Below are 7085 nucleotides of genomic sequence, written 5' to 3'. Positions count from 1 at the left end.
ACTCTGGCTTTGCTATCTTTTTGGAAATTATGCAATGTACCCAAACCAAGTTCTTATCACCAATATTAATCTCTTTGGCTTTCACGTTTGACTACAAAATCAAGAAAAAACTTAATTAGCACAGTAACTCACTTGACCCAATACATAGAAGTGGTTTTAATGAGAATGAGCACACATACATTTAGCCACATGATGCAAAATTCAACTTCAATTTCATATTCTAGACACATGGCACAAAATTGGAGTTCTAATTTGGAATTCAATTTCACACTCTCTCTGCTTTACCTATTATTTTATATATAGATAAGTTTCAAGGCCCCAATATTTATAATTCACTTAAGTCAGAAAGTAAATTTCCAAAGTCATAATCTATTTATTCTAACGACAACCACACAAAAATACATGTAAACACTAACAGTTCTATATAAACAAAATTAAAACTTAAAGAAATAAAAATTGAAAGAAGAAGATGAAGAGTAAGAAATATTAGAAGAAATTCTTACCTCAAAATTCTCAGCCGCAAGTTCATGTTGTCTTTCCCACCATGCCTCTTGCTTTTGCACATCCTTTACAAAACTCACTCTAACTTGAAACACCTAAGCAATCCCAACCAAAATGAAAATATCACCCATTGAAAAGCTATAAAACAATCAAACTTTACACATATAAATAGAGAAAAAAGACAAACTTTACACACATACACATATACATGGAGAAAGACAGAGACCTTGCAAGTAGTGTAGATATTAATGGCTTGAACTGAAAATTGAAAGGGGCTGTACAAAGGTCTAAAATAGGTGGACAACCTAGGTCATTTGGTTGGGATATTGAACAGTATTACCGCTATAGTGTGAAGAATCAGCAAAAAAAAATCAAGGCTCAAGGTATAAGACTCATCATATTCTAATAATTACGAAAATCCTTGTAGTAAACCAAACAAATATCATGTTGTATTGGCATGAAAAAAAAAACAATAAATAATCCAAACGAAAATAGAGGATTTTCATAAAATAAACATAAAAAAATTTCCAAGCTATTTTTTTTTTTTTTTTTTTTTGACTTCACTCAGACAATTGTCGAGCACATCGGGTGATGCTACGATAGGGTTGGCCTATCTTCAAAAATCTTTTGTCTCAATGAGTCTTATGTAAAGGTCTAGAATTTTGAAGAAAGGACATCATGCAATTTAGCTTGATCCAAAATCTACCAACTAAAAAGGGCAACTGATGATATAAACTATACATTATTTTTAAATAACAAATCACAACACATATAGGAACATAAAAATTCAATGCGTCCAATAATTTTGAAATATCTAAACCCTCTACATCTAAACCCATCAATCTATGAATTCAATTATAATTCACCCATGATCCAATTCTACGCATCATGTATGAAAATAATAATAATAGCAAAGTAATGTAAATCGAGAACCAATAACCAAAAATTAAAGAAAGAATCTTCCACCTCTAGAGGAAGAAGCCCAAGTTTGAAAACCCACTAAAGTGTTCGACTTCTACCACAATAAGATGTAAAGCAAAAGAAACCATAGCCCTAAAGTAAATAAACTCAAAGACCCATATGCACGATTTAAAAGTCATCATTCTAAAAATCTTTCTATATTAAATTTTCTCACTTTAAATATAGACTTGCAACACATGCAATAATTCTAAAATTGAAAATCCATCATCAAATTGAAGTTGAAACTGCCCATGAATCATATAATTCGTACCTTGAATGTTTAATCATGAACCTGGCTTTCTGCCCTCCTTGTACCTAAAATGTACTTGCATTTAACCATCAACATATATATATATATATATATATATATATATATATATATATATATATATATTATATAATATACCTCTTGTGTCTCTTATAAAAGAATCCCATATTAATTAACAACAGTAAATTAAGCTAATCAACTCTTTCTCAATTAGTTGGGCCAAGAGGTGGATAGACTTAGACCTTACATTCATCGCTGCATCTACAACCGTTGAAGCATCCCGGCCATTTCAAGTAGTAGCTTTTAAGGAATTAGAAAAAAGTAACTTGTAAGTACATATTAAACAATCAAAAAACCGAAGGAGAAGATTATGTGAACTACTACAAGGAAAAGATTCTAGAAGAATCCTTGTTTTTTCTTTCTTGGCTAAACCCATATAGAACTTTGTGCAAAACAACTTACTGGCCTAATCATAAGTTTGGAAGGAGAACCATAAAATTATTATGCTATGAAACTATTGAACTAAATAAATTTTCTAATACTTGAACTTATAGAACAGCAAAATGAGATAACCTTACAACAAAATTGGCAAAGCAGAAACCATAATCAGTAATCACTACTCATGCATCAGCATTCATATACAACCCTTATCACTTATTGGCATATAGAATTAACTGAAGCAGGTGAAAACAACACAAAGATTTTCATAAGGATGAAACTCTTTCCAATCTTTTAGAAAGGTCAGAGGGAAAGGGTGAACAAATCAATCTACCCCCAACCAACTTAATCTCTCAAGGAAATTTTACCAAACAGCCCAATATAAAATGATTATTTTAGTACAAAATAGACTTAAAATAATTTGAATATGATAGTTTGTGTAGGAAGTCCATATCATTATATTGCTTTTAAATTTTCAGTTGGCTTTTTCAGCTGATTACAAAAAATTGGACCATAAATATGATATTGTTAACATAAATGTGATGCAGCAGTTATACAAATAGTTTAGATCAAGTCAAAAGTTGCCTCATTGATTGCTACACCAACCATTCAAAGTTGTCAATTCCATTCTGGTGATTGTTTTAATTTTTCCTACATGTCTACATTAAGTGTGGTATGAGAATTTTTTGCAAAGCACCAATAGGTCAGTTTGCCCAATTCCAAATCCTGGCCAACTGCTTTTTTATAGTCATCATCAAGAAAACAAAGAACTTTTCGTTTTTCATATCATAATTGATAATACCAAGGTTTTATTGAAATCACACAAAAAAAAATGTCAGAAAGTTTCATAAGACACCACAAAAACCTCAAAATTGCCAAATATCACAACTTGGTAAATAGATTGTAAGCACAAGATCTAGAAAGCAAACATAATCAACATAACACCATTTAGAACAAATCAATTAATCATCGACACAACCAATTTAACCAATCCTAATCCACCCAATTGTAGAAATCATAAATAAAAATATCAAAAAACTTAGAAATAAAAAACAGGGCATCTAAGGGTGGCATTGTAGAAAGGCTTGGAGATGTGGAGCACTAAACTTCTAAACTTCTAGAACCAAAAAAAAAAAAAATCATTTGTCAATTGGAACTCAATTGTCTGATGTCAACTGTACCCAAAATCAACCTCAATTCAAGACATCAATATACAAATTTTACATATAAACCACACATAATCAAAGCCATACTTCTAACAACAAAATATACCAAAGAAGAAAATGTTACAGAAAATTAATTTATATCTATGAAAAGAAACATATATATCCAAGCATAAAAGTAGATTTAAAACAGCAACCAAATATTTGCTGTAACTATTAAAAACCTGCTCCATATATGTAAAGAAAAGAAAAAGAAAAAAAGAAAAAAAAAAGACATAATTCAGTATGAACAATGTAATGAATAACTAACCTCAACGTACTCCACACCAATTTCGTAAGATTATCAACGTATTCCACACCAATTTCGTTAAGATTATCAGGAAGCAAGCTGATAACTCCACCTCACTCAGTTTCCACTAAACAAATTCAAACCCATAGCTCAGTTTCCACACAAAAACAATTCAAATTGACCAATAGCTCAGTTTCCACACAAAAACATATATTCAAAATGATTATCTAAGTGTGTGCACAAAAACTACAATTCCACTAAACAAATTCAAACCCATAGACATATAATTAAAATTAAAAAAAAAAAAAGTTAAGAAATCCACACTAAAAATAGGTTGGGGTTATCACAGAGGCAAACAAATACCATACCTTTAACTCTGATTCGAATGGAGGAAAAGAATGAAGAGAAAGGCAATAGCAATAATCCTAGAAATTGAACAGCCGTGAAAAAAAAAAAAAAGCATCGTGAAAGGTTTATATATATAGTTATAGAGTCCTAATATTTATAGAGTTCGGATTCAAAAAAAAAAAAAAAAAAATATATATATATATATATATATATATTATAGGTTTATAAGATAATACCTTTGGGCCGGTCTCGATGGGCTGGGTCGGTTGTATTGCCGATCGACATAGTTGCTAGGCCATGGGCTGGATTAGATTGCGATGCCGTCATCGGTGGTCTGATGAAGAGATCGATGGTCTAAAGAAGGTAAATGATCGATGGTCGATGGTGGGGATGCGATGGGAAAGGCAAAGGATTGGGAAAGCTAGAGCATCGTGAAAGGGAATGGGAAAGGACGTTGCGATGCCATCGTCGTTGGTCTAATGAAGAGATCGATGGCCTGAAGAAGGAAGATGATCGATGGTCGATGGTGGGAAAGGCAGAGAATTTGGGAAAAGGAAAGCATTGTCAAAATCATCGTGAAAGGGAATGCAAAATGACTTTTTTTTTTGTTTTATTATTATTTTTTTTAATTTTTTAATACTGTGCTTTTTGGTTTTTTATTTTTTATTTTTCTTCTCTCCCTCTCACTCTGTCTGAAATTATTTTTCTGTCCATAACTTTGAAATATTTCTTTGGTGGTCCAAGGCCAATTTACTCCAACCCACAAATCTCCACAACTTCCATTACCGAATGGCTTAACTAATTGAAGAGAATACAAGAGAAGGATAACAAAGAGCAATACTACAAGAGAAGGATCAGTGTAGAAAAGAGCACTACTACAAGAGAGAGATAACAAAGGATTTGATTGTGGGGAAAAGAAAAAGAAAAATAGAGGCAAGAAGAGATAGTTACAGAAGATATGGTGAGAAAGAGATGGAATTTTTCGTACCGGTACCTTGACATCGTCCCGCCCTTCTTCTTCTTCTTTCTTTTTTTTTTTTTCTTCCTCTTCATGTTGCTTTACAGCCTTTACCCAAATGTGTAGCTCAAAATTGCCAAATTTCACAACTTGGTAAATAGATTGTAAGCGCAAGATCCAGAAAGCAAACATAATCAACATAACACCATTTATAACAAATCAATTAATCATCGACACAACCAATTTAACCAATCCTAATCCACCCAATTGTAGAAATCATAAATAAAAATATCAATAAACTTAGAAATAAAAAACAGGGCATCTAAGGGTGGCGTTGTAGAAAGGCTTGGAGATGTGGAGCACTAAACTTCTAAACTTCTAGAACCAAAAAAAAAAAATCATTTGTCAATTGGAACTCAATTGTCTGATGTCAACTGTACCCAAAATCAACCTCAATTCAAGACGTCAATATACAAATTTTACATATAAACCACACATAATCAAAGCCATACTTCTAACAACAAAATATACCAAAGAAGAAAATGTTACAGAAAATTAATTTATATCTATGAAAAGAAACATATATATCCAAGCATAAAAGTAGATTTAAAACAGCAACCAAATATTTGCTGTAACTATTAAAAACCTGCTCCATATCTATAAAGAAAAGAAAAGAAAAAAAGAAGAAGACATAATTCAGTATGAACAATGTAATGAATAACTAACCTCAACGTACTCCACACCAATTTCGTAAGATTATCAATGTACTCCACACCAATTTCGTTAAGATTATCAGGAAGCAAGCTGATAACTGCACCTCACTCAGTTTCCACTAAACAAATTCAAACCCATAGCTCAGTTTCCACACAAAAACAATTCAAACTGACCAATAGCTCAGTTTCCACACAAAAACATATATTCAAATTGATTATCTAAGTGTGTGCACAAAAACTACTGTAGGGACATGATCCTCAAACGGCCCAACGATTACGTTAGGCTCGCGCGTGAAGGATCCCCCACAATAAAATTTGTAGAGAGTGGGCTTGAAAGGCTGGCGTTGGGTCACGGGGTGTTGGTACAAGCCGGACCTTAGATAAACCTAGACTAGAAAAGGCTTTAATCCGGATATCCAAGCCCAATAGCTGTATAAATTGAGGGATTGGACTCCTCGGATCATGTCCGAGGAGCACTAGTGTTTTTCTCCGGTTACCCGTCGGTGGGTTTTCCGTGGTGGTGAGCATATATTGCCCGGGCATTCTCATTCCTGAAGCTTTGTTCAAGAAGTGAGATGGGGATCCCTTCTTTGTTACCTTACGTTTTCTTTTATACTAGCCTGCGTTCGTTGTCCTTCGTCCACGTGTAGGGTCGACTTTTCCAGGACAGATATTTGTCCCGTCAGTCTAATCCCGAAATGGTTGGAGATGGTCAATAAAGCTTAAGAATCCGATTTTGTCAGGTGCAATGTCATATCAATGAAGGGTATTAAGGACTATTGCCCCGAGATATTTTCTGATCTTTTAAGTTTACTTGTATGCCCCTTTCTTCAATGAGACTTTGGGTCTGCCGAGGACTAAGCTGTCCTCGGCCGTATCTTCGGGCCCCTTTGGGCTTAATATTTTTGGGCTTGGGCCCTGGCCTCCTTCAGTTTGGGGTCTGTGGACTCCCCATAAGCGAGCGGGCCGAACCCACAAACTACTGGGCCCCACATTAGCCCCTCAAAACCCTGCTGTCCAACGTCTTGGTTGGAAAGGTGGGTTTTGATAATACCAAGCCTTTATTGCGGTTCATTTAATTCAGCCCTTGACCAACGTTGGTGACTCTTCACCTCCCCGAGAAATGCGCCGGTCTACAAGACGTTTCCCTCAATTTACGCGTGATGCGTTTATGCCGTTTGGTTATTCGAAGCACGCCTTTAATGTCTTCCTTTTACGAGACCTCCCAGATCTAACGGTTAATGACAGCGTGAGGAACGAAACGGATGTACATTTATCTGCAGATTTCCTTGGGGATTAGAACGTGTTACGTACCCTTGTCTTCCTCCCCTATATAAAGAGAGAAGATAAAAGGTGATTCTCTCATATTCGAACCCCTCAGGCTCTTCCCCAAGTTCACTTCTTTCCTCTGGTTATATCCTATCCAATAATATGTCCATCATAGCAG

At 34.3% G+C, this 7085-nt stretch overlaps 1 long non-coding RNA gene across 1 annotated transcript; it reads right to left on the bottom strand.

Annotated features, from left to right (window-relative positions):
• Positions 1-394: 394 nt before the first annotated feature.
• On the bottom strand, positions 395-2079 carry LOC126709458 (uncharacterized). Its single transcript, XR_007649402.1, has 3 exons — positions 1977-2079; positions 1733-1776; positions 395-596 (listed from the first exon to the last, which is right to left on the bottom strand). It is a non-coding gene; the product is annotated as an uncharacterized LOC126709458 (long non-coding RNA).
• Positions 2080-7085: the final 5006 nt, after the last annotated feature.

This window comes from Quercus robur, chromosome 12 (assembly GCF_932294415.1).
Source record: "Quercus robur chromosome 12, dhQueRobu3.1, whole genome shotgun sequence".
NCBI classification, from domain to species: Eukaryota; Viridiplantae; Streptophyta; class Magnoliopsida; order Fagales; family Fagaceae; genus Quercus; species Quercus robur.
This window is presented reverse-complemented; position numbering and strand designations above follow the sequence as displayed.